The 11094-nt window shown below is 47.2% G+C and overlaps 1 pseudogene; it reads right to left on the bottom strand.

The window, feature by feature from the left end:
* Nucleotides 1–412: 412 nt before the first annotated feature.
* Nucleotides 413–4698, bottom strand: LOC146187073 (uncharacterized; annotated as a pseudogene).
* Nucleotides 4699–11094: the final 6396 nt, after the last annotated feature.

Genomic DNA, 11094 nt, shown 5'->3' with positions numbered 1-11094 from the left:
AGAGAAAAATGAGTAAAACAATTTTTAAGCTTACTTATGCACTGTGCAGTAAATGATGTGTTTCAATTATCATTTCTGGGGTAGGCATTGTTTTCGTGCAAGATGTTCGGACGCCCTAGCCTGCTCACATAAATTTGAGGGGTCCTTAACGTCAACAAATTCTTTTTCCTTCAAACTCGTTTTAAAGGGATTCCACTATGTTCTGATGCCTTTAGCTACCACTTGCTAGCTGAACATTGTTTGAGATGTGCTTAGCTTGTGTTGTACAGCGGTACAACTACAGTGGCAGTGGAATGAAAGGGTATTGTAGCCAATTAGTTCTTAATACCTGTCTATGTAATGAAAGCTCATTCACTTTACATTGTAAAGCATTCAGGCAGAGCCTTCAGGGCATTTTCATACTAGTGTCATCCTGGCCAAATTTGTGGAGTTGCAGGCAACATTTCAGGGAACCGCGTGTGCTGTTTTATTCAGGTCTCTAATTTTTCTATTGTTATTGTGCGATTCAGTTAGACAAAACAACATACCTTGTATGTGAAGGCATAGAGGCTTTTGTGTTCAATGTGTTTTTCAGGTTTTCCCGCCAGTTTTTGTCGATGTACAAGGCTCACAGCAGTCGATGCATGGGCTTTCCCATCGCTTGTTCCCAGGCATTATAGAAGGCAGGTGCATCGTTCGTCATGAAGGCCTTGGCTGCAGTTTGTCCTGTCGTGCACCTTATTGCCTTAGAAAATGTTTTCATACATTTTTGGTCAACTCTGTGATGCAATAGGCCACTGGAAAGCCTGCACCAAATTCCTCCACACAGAGCACCGTGACTAGTTGAAAGTCGAACCCTGAAAGAAGACAGTTATAAGCTAAGCCACCCAGAATATGTTAACTTGCGTAATGTTGTACATAGCACAGTGCATTAGACAGCTTTTGTATTGTTAGGTCCAGTCATGTCCGATCCAACCGGTCTTGTGCACCCACTACTTTAATGTGGCTTATGACACTGACAAAGCAGTCATCTTTGATGTTTCTTCATTACTTGGAAACAGCTTTACAGGTGCAGTTCAGCTCTATGATTACAGTGCTGCACAAAGTGAACACAGTGCTACCCAAGTGTTCGACGCTTTTTGGAGATATCACATAGAATTCTACACATAGAATTTTCAAGCATTTTAAATTATCTGGAAAAACTAGGGAGGGGAATTTGTACTTCAATTAGTCATTAAAGGGTATGAAAGATGCAAGTCTTGTGTATACAAGGAAGATGTACTTTGAATGGCCCGTATAATACGCATCTGCACTGGCGACCTGCGTTGTCAGATCAAGCCAGTGTGCACACAGGTGGTTCATTGAAGTATACTGCAATCTATAGGCTACTACTCTGTTTTCGACATGCAAACAAAACATGGGGATCCGAGCTACTTTTAAAACAGATTTCTCTCAAAATATTGTTTTGACTTACTCATTATTTTAATCTGTTCGATCATTTCGACTGTTTTCAGGTGCCGCCGACTCCAAAAATTCGGTCAGTGATTGCATTGAAAAATCTTTTTTTTTATTTTGTTTAAACATGCTTAGTACAGTAGAGAGTGGTAGCATCGGGCGGCATTGCGTCATTTAGGGAATTTTACAAAGCACGCGGCAAACTTTCAGAACTCTGGGAACTTGGCAACGTAACTTGATAGCCACCCTAGTGCTGCCCACTTATTGTCCACATTGCCTGCAGATCATTCAGAAAGCTGCTTTAAAAATATGTGTCAGCTCTATTTTTGAAATTATGATAACAAGTTCAGGTACAGTTTTTTTAGTACAAAATGCTGATTACTTCTATTACGTGCAAAATTCAAAAATACACTGAAGCCTTATATATCGAGCCCGAGCGGGGTGACAAAATAGTTTGATATATGGATAATGCAGTATTTAAATAAGGCAAGATATAAGCTTTCTTAAAACCTACAATAAAGGGTATATTACACCCGCATTATTTAGGTGTTTCTTGCACAGTCATTCTGCCATCTTAGGTGGTCAATATTTCCGGAGCCCTCCACTACGGCATCTCTCATGGCCTGAGTTGCTTTGGGATGTTAAAAAATCACGCAAACATGCTGTCATCGGCGTGTTGGCAGCACAGCGCTAGACGTTTTTAGGCCTACTCTTCTTGATATCAAAGCTACAATGAACAGTGCTTTGGAAGTAGTTATGTGACGCTTAATCCTGCTTCTAGTACAATATGAACTTTCTAAGTGAAGCGATTGAAGCACACCAGTCAAGTGCCACTACACTTTATCGAGGTTGGTTCATTGTGCCGCAGTAAAGTCGCGTATAAAATGGATAAACCTGGTTCGTATTATTGCCACAATCGATCACACACCACATTCTCCTTGCCACATGGTTTCATAGCACTAGTACTGCCAGCAGATGTCTGAAGCTGCCCAGCTAGCCCGCCTCCGTGTGCAAAAAGGGATTGCAAAGTACCATTGAAATTTGAGTTCCTGAAGGTGCTCACTTCAGCTTTGCAAACCCTGTTTATAGTCCAATATCAATACTGAATAATGTAGGAAAATAATCAACTAATTGCAAAAGAAAAGTTGCCCATGGTGCACAAGTTGGCCAGCAGCTGTATGCAAATGGTTTTGATCACCTGCCTCAAATATTTTTAGCCTTGCAAAAAATAGATAAGCCTAAAAATAGATAAGCAAAGATAAGCCCTGGTAAATTTATTTGGGACACCCAGTATATGCTACTGGCGTATACTAGGCCACATTTCTATACCTTTAAACAGGGTTTTCAAGAGCTTGTCATTTCTATATTGTCATAATTCAAGATGCCTGGGTTCAGCATATTCAGGCTTGACTAAGACATACTGTGCCAGAATTTTTCTGGTTCAAAAGATACTATTAAAACTTGTCTGTAGTGTTTTATATTTTCTATTCATTCAACAGAAAGAACTGTAAAATTAATATTCAGTGATTACCTGTGGTTCCGTGTGTCCCATCAACAGATATGCGATCAGTGCCAAACTTCTTTAGCAAATCCTGCTGCGGCACGGTAATTATTGCCACCATGAAATCACTGTCGTCGAGAAGCTCCTGCTCTGTCCTGTCAAGCAGATTTCCAATGTCTTGTTGTCCTTGGTGTTTAAAGAACACTACTGGTTGTCCGTCTCGTTGTGCATCCGCTCCACCCACAGCATCACGCTTATGTAGTCGACAGGATGGAGACGATCGTGGTTATTCATTTTCCTGTCCCTTAAAATGTTGTATAGGTCTCGTCTGGTCCGTAGGTGAACACGCTGGAAGGTTTCATTTAGGCTGCTTCTGACTTTATCCAGGATTCATCTAGGGAGACCCCTTCTCGAAGCATGCCTTGGAGTATAAAAACAAAATGCATATGTTTAAATGGAAATGAAAAGTTATACCACTTGTGAAAATAGGCATCTGGGATTTGACAGTAAGAGATGTAGTACAGCATTTTTGAAGATGATAATTTGCTTGTGAAAATATTTCAATTTCACTGCTCATTCTGGAATAGGTTTTCTTGCTCCAGAATGGCGATTTTTAACTCCACTGGTCAACCAAGATAAGCTGCGCATATTCCGCTTGTCGTTTGGAATGACTCTGCGCGTTCTAGCTTGATCCGCCGACCAGTCCGTTCTCGGCGGAAGGTCTAGTCTGTTATGTTGTCACTTCCGCTAGTTGCAAAGTATTTTTGGCTGCTTTTATGCATTATGAAGGACACTGGTCATCACCATCTATTTATTTTTATTTTTTGACCGTGTACGCCAAAGTACGTCTGTCGAAAAACATCTACAACGTTTTATTAAAAGCGTATGAAAGCAAACTGCAAAGGGCTGCACTCTCATCTATATACCAATCGCAACATATTTTGTTGCTAGGACGGGCCTTAAACTTCCCGAACAGGATCAGCATTTCCTGTGCGGTGTGCTCTGCATGCATGTTCCTCTGGTCGACAAGACTGATTCGCCCTGTAGCGGTTTGGGTCACTCAATTCCGGTTCAAGCGCTTATAGGTCCAAGTGACCAGTGGAAATCACTTATACTAGGTTTCTTATGCCATCCATTTCTGACATCAAATTACCATGGGATCTCGATTATATGATCATGAGTGATACAAGTTCAGTATGATATGAATTTATAAGACTAAGCAACTTTAAAATATACACACGTCTTGCATTTTATCTGCACTCTTTGGCTACTGCGACTTTCGTGGAATCGCCGCCTCTGTCAATGCTAGAAAAAGTGGTTTCTTACCAGCGATGGCATCCCTTTTAGTCTTCGACAAAATAACGTGCTGAAGTTCAAAGTCGTGGCCAGGGTTATTGCTTTGGAAGACCACGCTCACTCCTTTGCTGTCCTCAGTAATGGTCATTCCCGCAAAACACCTTTTACCGCACTTGACACTTCCAGGTCGTTTTAGTTTTCGTTTCTCTGCGTCTAAAGGAGGCAGAACAATATTGCATACAAACACTTTTTTCATGCAAGTGTCGAGGCCTGAAATTGCTGTACCAGAGCAAAATCCCGAAAGGTAAGAAATTCATGTAGAATATTTTTTACACGATGGTAAATGATTTGTGGCTAAAGGCGTTATTCACAGACTGCCTGAAATAACAGATTGGGTGACTGCATCTGTCTGCCCTGGCCACTGACACTAACTACAAATTGAAATTGGCTTGCATTACTGGACTATTGTGTCCCCACTGCAAATTTCTAGCTTCACTAGAAAAGAGCTCTTGCAAAGTAAGAATAATCAAAACGTGGAATATGTATATATTGTGAGGACGGGCTTGGTAGTCCAGATTTATAGGAGACCTGAAGCCCGGGTCACACATCGAAGCGAATCACACTAGCGATGACAATGGATCCATTCTAGTGAAAAGGATCAAGATGAAGCACCTCGTGCACGCGTGTGAAAGATGAAGCGTCATGCAGCGCTCAATATTATCGAGAGCAATCACTTTTGCAAGAAAACTGTGGGGCCGTGCTAGTTTGCCTGTCTGCTCCTTTATGCCCATGACATTGTTGCCAACACATGGCAATGTGACTCGCCACGTGGTCTTGGCTAACACTGGAGAATAGTGAGCCGCGCTAGATTTATCTCTTGAGAGCCATTTGTGGGCACATAAGGATTATTTTCACTGCATTCTGGGTGACCACACATCAGTGGCAGTGAATGGTATGAATGGACAGCCTTTGTCAAACGTTTTAGAGCCCAAAGGGATTGCACTTCAGCCTAGCAGCTAAGCATTTTAGGAAGACTGACTGCTGAAAAGAGCAGGACCAAAATCTCATTTTAGGTGATTGCTGGAAACGAACAATGAGGCATATGGTGTGACTTGCAAAATCACAGGCAGTAAAAAAATCTTTCATACTGTTCCATTATTTTCCTCCAAGTTATTACGTTCCCAGATAAGATTTCCCGGTTACTACGCTTACGCTGAAAGTTTCGATAAAGTGTGGTCTTATAATACGCTTTTGTAATCAACTGGACATTGTGCGAACAAGAGCTCGCGACGTGAAAAACTGAACAGTGGCGCTCGCTCGCCATGGTTGCTTTTCTGCACTACCTAGGTGCAAAGGGGCAAATTGTGGGAGAAAGCCAACGAGCCAACACACGAGGCCCCGTTCCCACAAGAACACGTCTTCATGAGGAGAAACGCGGTGGCTTCTTTACAGTACCTTAGGGGTACAGGCGTGAACCATTTGATAACTACAATTATTCTATTCCCTATGAGCGGGCCGGATCTTGGGTGATGCAGCATGAGCAAAAACGCGCCGTTTTATTGGCTTCTGCACATGTCATTGATGTAAAAGGGTGAAGCATCCGGAAGCAGTCAATGAAATGGTTCTAGCTTGCCTTCTACGAACCGGATTTGTTACTAAATCTCTTCCACTCTTAGGACAACACAAATATGGACTGAAATCTAGGAGAGCTAAAAAAAGCAACTGCTGGCACTTGATGTCTATAAATGCGAACCTACACTTTTATGTAATAAGTCTCAATTCTAGTGCCTTTGTGCCTGCTTCCGCATTTAATTTCTTTCACAACCAGGCAGCTTGGATATGTTTTCCCTAATTTAAAAAAACATGTCAACGAGGCTTTAATGTATAAATTTATAGTTATGGTGAAGAGGGGTTTATTAGGGGTTATTCGGAGGACTGGTGACGGCGACGGGTGGCACACGACGACCGTAGAGTAAGGCACAATCTCGTCCGAGCAAGACAGTCCGAGCTTCGAGTGCGCGCGCCAGCTGATTGACCAGGAACTCAGCCGTCTTCGTTGTCGTTTGCGTGGGCGCTGAATCATCTTCTTCCTTACAATTGCCCCGGCGGAAAGAGGGAGCCATCCTGGCGACTTAAGGCGAGGGGTCGACAAGGGGATCGTAGTATGGTTTAAGTCGACTGACATGAACAACTTCTGGCCCGCGGCGACGGTGGTCCGAAGAAGGCGTTGCCGGCTCCGCAACGTGGTTAACTGGAGATGTACGCTCTAATACACGATAAGGGCCATGATACTTCGCAGAGAATTTGGAATCAGCCTGAACAAAGAGCCAAACGAGGGTGTTGGAAGGAAAGTCAGAAGCGGGCTTTCCGTGATCGCTCTCAAGTCGGCGAAGATCTTGAATGTCCGACGTGAATGAACCGGACAGCTGACGGCACTGTTCAGCATTACGGGCCACAGCAGAAAGAGAAGTGTACTCTGAATTGTCGGGGTGGTAAGGAGGTATGGTGTCCAGTAGACAGGAAGGCTCACGACTGTATAGGAGAAAGAATGGGGAAAATCCAGTCGTTGCTTGAGACGTTGTGTTTTAGGCATAGGTGACATACGGAAGTACTTGAACCCAATTAGACGCGTCTGAAGAAAGGTACCTGGCGAGCATGTCACCAAGCGTTCGGTTAAACCTTTCTGTGAGGCCGTTGGTTTGAGGATGGTAAGCTGTGGTGGTTCGATGTATTATTTTGCAAGCTTCTAACAGCTCGTGGACCACTTGTGATAGGAAGACGCGGCCGCGGTCACTGAGAAGTTCACGAGGATCCCCGTGACGTAGAACGAAGTGACGTAGAATTAAGGAGGCGACGTCACGAGCACTTGCCGTAGGCAGGGCTAAAGTCTCCGCGTAGCGAGTGAGGTGATCAACGGCGACTTTTATGCAGCGATTGCCTGATGTCGAAGATGGAAGGGGGCCATAGAGGTCGATGCCGACACGATCGAAAGGTCGCGCTGGACAAGGCAACGGCTGTAATGGGCCGGCGGAGGGGCGCGGAGAGGACTTCCGCTGCTGACAAGCAGTACAGGAGCGAATATAGCGGCGGACAAAGTTGTACATCCCTCACCAGTAGTACCGCTGGCGGAGACGCTCGTATGTCTTCAACAAGCCAGCATGTGCACTTTGCGGGTCGGCATGGTGATGGGCACAAATTTCAGTGCGAAGATGGCGAGGAATGATCAAGAGCCATTTGCGACCATCCGAGCGATAGCTTTTGCGATACAGCAGGCTACCCCGGATCATAAAATGAGAAGCTTGGCGACGAAGGGCACGCGGGAATGAAGATGTTGAGGGCGCGGTGAGGACGTCTAGGAGTGAAGATATCCAGGGATCCCGGCATTGTTCAAAAGGAAGATCGTCGGAAGTGAGGGCTGCAACGGAGGGTTCGGATATCGAGTCCGAGGGTGCAGGAGAAGGCAGCGGCGAGCGCGACAAGGCGTCATCGTCGGAGTGTTTGCGTCCCGATGGATATATCACCTCAAAGTCAAAGTCTTGAAGGCGAAGAGCCCAGCGGCCGAGGCGTCCAGATGGGTATTTCAGGGAAGCCAACCAGCAGAGGGCATGGTGGTCGGTGATAACGTTGAAGCGGCGGCCATATAAGTAGGGGCGAAACTTTGTTAAGGCCCACACAATTGCAAGACACTCCTTTTCCGTGACGGTGTAGTTAGATTCAGCTTTCGTTAGAGCTCGGCTAGCGTAAGCAACTACATATTCAGAAAAGCCGGGTTTGCGTTGAGCGAGGACAGCACCGAGACCGATGCCGCTGGCGTCAGTGTGCACCTCTGTAGGAGCGGATGGGTCGTAATGGCGGAGAATGGGCGGCGAAGTGAGTAGACGTCGGAGCGTAGTGAAACCATCGTCGCAGATTGGAGTCCAGGTAGACAAGTCGGCAGGACCATTCAGCAATTTATGAGCGGTGCAATGATGGTAGCGAAAGTCCGGACAAAACGGCGAAAATACGAGCATAGGCCGACGAAGCTCTTTAACAGAAGTCGGTTTCGGGTATTCAGTGACCGCACGTAGTTTGTCCGGATCGGGCAGGACACCATCTTTGGACACGACATGATACAGTATTGTCAGCTTGCGGGCGCCAAAACGACACTTCTTCAGGTTAAGTTGAAAACCGGCGCCAGTGAGACAGCTCAGGATTTGGTGAAAGCGCACGAGGTGCGTCGGAAAATCGGGAGAGAAAACGACAATATCATCCAAATAACAAAGGCAAATGTTCCACTTGAGGCCGCGTAAGATGTTGTCCATCATTCGCTCAAACGTAGCAGAAGCATTGCAAAGACCAAACGGCATCACAGTGAACTCATATAGTTCATCAGAGGTAACAAAGGCTGTCTTGGGACGGTCAGGCTCAGCCATAGGGACTTGCCAATAGCCAGAGCGCAGGTCCACGGACGAAAAGAACTCGGCTCCTTGTAAACAATCGATGGCGTCGTCAATACGGGGTAGTGGGTATACATCTTTACGTGTAATTTTGTTCAGCGGCGGTAGTCAACGCAAAATCTTATGAAGCCATCCTTCTTTTTCACAGGTACTACGGGAGACGACCACGGACTAGATGAAGGCTGGATTACACCATGTTGTAGCATGTCGTCGACCTGCTCGACAATAACACGGCGCTCCGTAGACGAAACACGGTAAGGGCGATGGCGAAGAGGGGCATGACTGCCGGTGTCGATGCGGTGAACAACCTCGGTCGCACGGCCCAAGGAAGTCGTCTGCACGTCAAACGAAGAACAGAACTGGTTGAGGAGAGCAAATAGCTTCTCACGGTGAGTCGGGTCGAGGTCACTGGCCACAGATGATTGAAAAAGGTCCCAACTCGGTACATCGGAAGACGCAGTAATCGGCGTTAGGGAGGCTACGTGGGCACTCTGTGGTAGATACCCGTCAACATGAAACGGCGAGATGAGGTTAGCAACTTCAATATGGCCAAGACATTCGTCACGAAGTAGCGGGACTACAGCGGTTGAGGCATTCGTCTTTGCATTCTTAACAACAATGTCAGCGGTGCCGCGGTTAATATTGATGACACCACCAAAGGGAAGAAGGAGGTTACGGCGAAAAGCGAACATGGGAGAAGGCGCAAAAAGAACAGTCGCGTCTAAGAAAAATGGTACACATCACAGCACAGTTGGGCGGAATGTCGGTGTCGTCGGCGACAGCTAGTTTGGCGCAAGAAAAAGACGGCGTATCGTCAAGAACCGCATCACAGAGCGCAGAGAAGGCCACGTGGGCGCGGGCGCAGTCAATAACAGCATTGTGGCGGGACAGGAAATTCCAGCCAAGAATTAAGTCATGCGAGCATGACGCAAGCACTAAAAACTCGGCGATGTATAAGACGTCCGCGATAACGACACGCGCTGTGCAAGTAGCAGACGGACGAACGGAATCGGCGCTGGCGGTGCGAAGAGAGAGACCTAAGGTGACTTTATGAAGCGATCGGCAAAACCTTTCGCTAATGACGGAGAGAGTGGCCCTAGTATCGACGTGTGCAAGGGTACGAACACCATCAACAAAAGCTTCGAGAACGCTCGGTGGAGACAGACGAGGACTTGTGGTAGGCGAAATGTGCGCAGTTCGTGCCCCAGGAACTGCGGCTGCTAGTTTTCCGAGTCTTGTGTCACGCTTCGACGCCGCATTGGAGACACGGACCGACGGCGAGGGGACGGCGAGCGGTGCAGTGGAATGTGCTGGCGGCACGACGAGTTGTGCGGCTGCCCTGGAGATGTCACTGGAGGTGGGCGTAAGGTGTCGTACTGATAATTGCAGCCAGCCACAGTGCGTGCAGGGGCAGAGCGCAGAGTACGCCGGCACAGGCGGGCGACGTGGCCTGGAATACCGCAGGCATAGCAAATAGGACGGTTGTCATTCGTGTGCCAAGGATTGTAGGGAGGCGTCGTTGATCGGAACCGTGGGGCGACCAACGGTGGCGAAATAGTCGGCACGTACGCAAAGGACTGTGGCGGCGGTGGGCGGGCGGTAACTTGCGCATACGTGGAAGGCATCTGTGCTTGCACAGGTAGGGCCGGCACGACAACAGGGGGGCTGTAACTCAATGGTGCAGCGAGAGGTGTGGGCTGCAGTGGAACAGGGTCGGCATGAGGTGTGACGGGCGCTGGCTGGCCAAAACTGAGAAGAGCATCGGCAACCTCCTGCGTGATGGTGTGTTTGATAGAAGGGGTAAGCAGCTGGGCTGTAGAAGACGGGCGTGGGCCAGACAAAAGCCCAAGCTGTCGAGTGACCTCATCTCAAACGAAGTCTTTTATGTGAGCTAAAGGTCGCTGCTCACATCAAGGCCAGAGATGGCCGCAGCAGGTGCGTGAGGGCGACGAGTGCAGAGGCGTTGCTTGAGCAGCTCGTCGAAACTTTGGCAAAGACTATATACTGAGGCCACTGTGGTTGGGCTCTTCGCCCACAGCATGTGAAATGCATCGACATCAATGCCCTTCATTATGTGTTTTATCTTTTTAACCTCATCCATAGATGGCTCGACACGCTTGCACAAATCCACGATGTCTTCAATGTAACTAGTGAAGGTTTCCCATTCATGCTGAACTCGTACGAGCAGTGCTTCTTCAGCGCGTAGATTCCGCACTGTGGGACGACCGAAAACGTCCGTGAACTTCGCCTTGAAGTTGGCCCAAGTTTGCATGTCGGCCTCATGATTTCGGTACCATAGGTTAGCAACGTCACTAAGGTAGAAGATGACGTTGTTGATCGTCATGCGGTCATCCCAGTTGTTATGACGACTCTCTCTCTCGTATGAGGCCAGCCAATCTTCACGTCCTGGTCGCCCTGCCCGCTGAA

The sequence above is a fragment of the Amblyomma maculatum genome, chromosome 6 (genome assembly GCF_055883805.1).
Source record: "Amblyomma maculatum isolate TAMU_Amacu chromosome 6, ASM5588380v1, whole genome shotgun sequence".
Taxonomy (NCBI): domain Eukaryota; kingdom Metazoa; phylum Arthropoda; class Arachnida; order Ixodida; family Ixodidae; genus Amblyomma; species Amblyomma maculatum.
The sequence above is the reverse complement of the archived record's forward strand: the minus strand, read 5'-3'. Positions and strand labels throughout refer to the sequence as shown.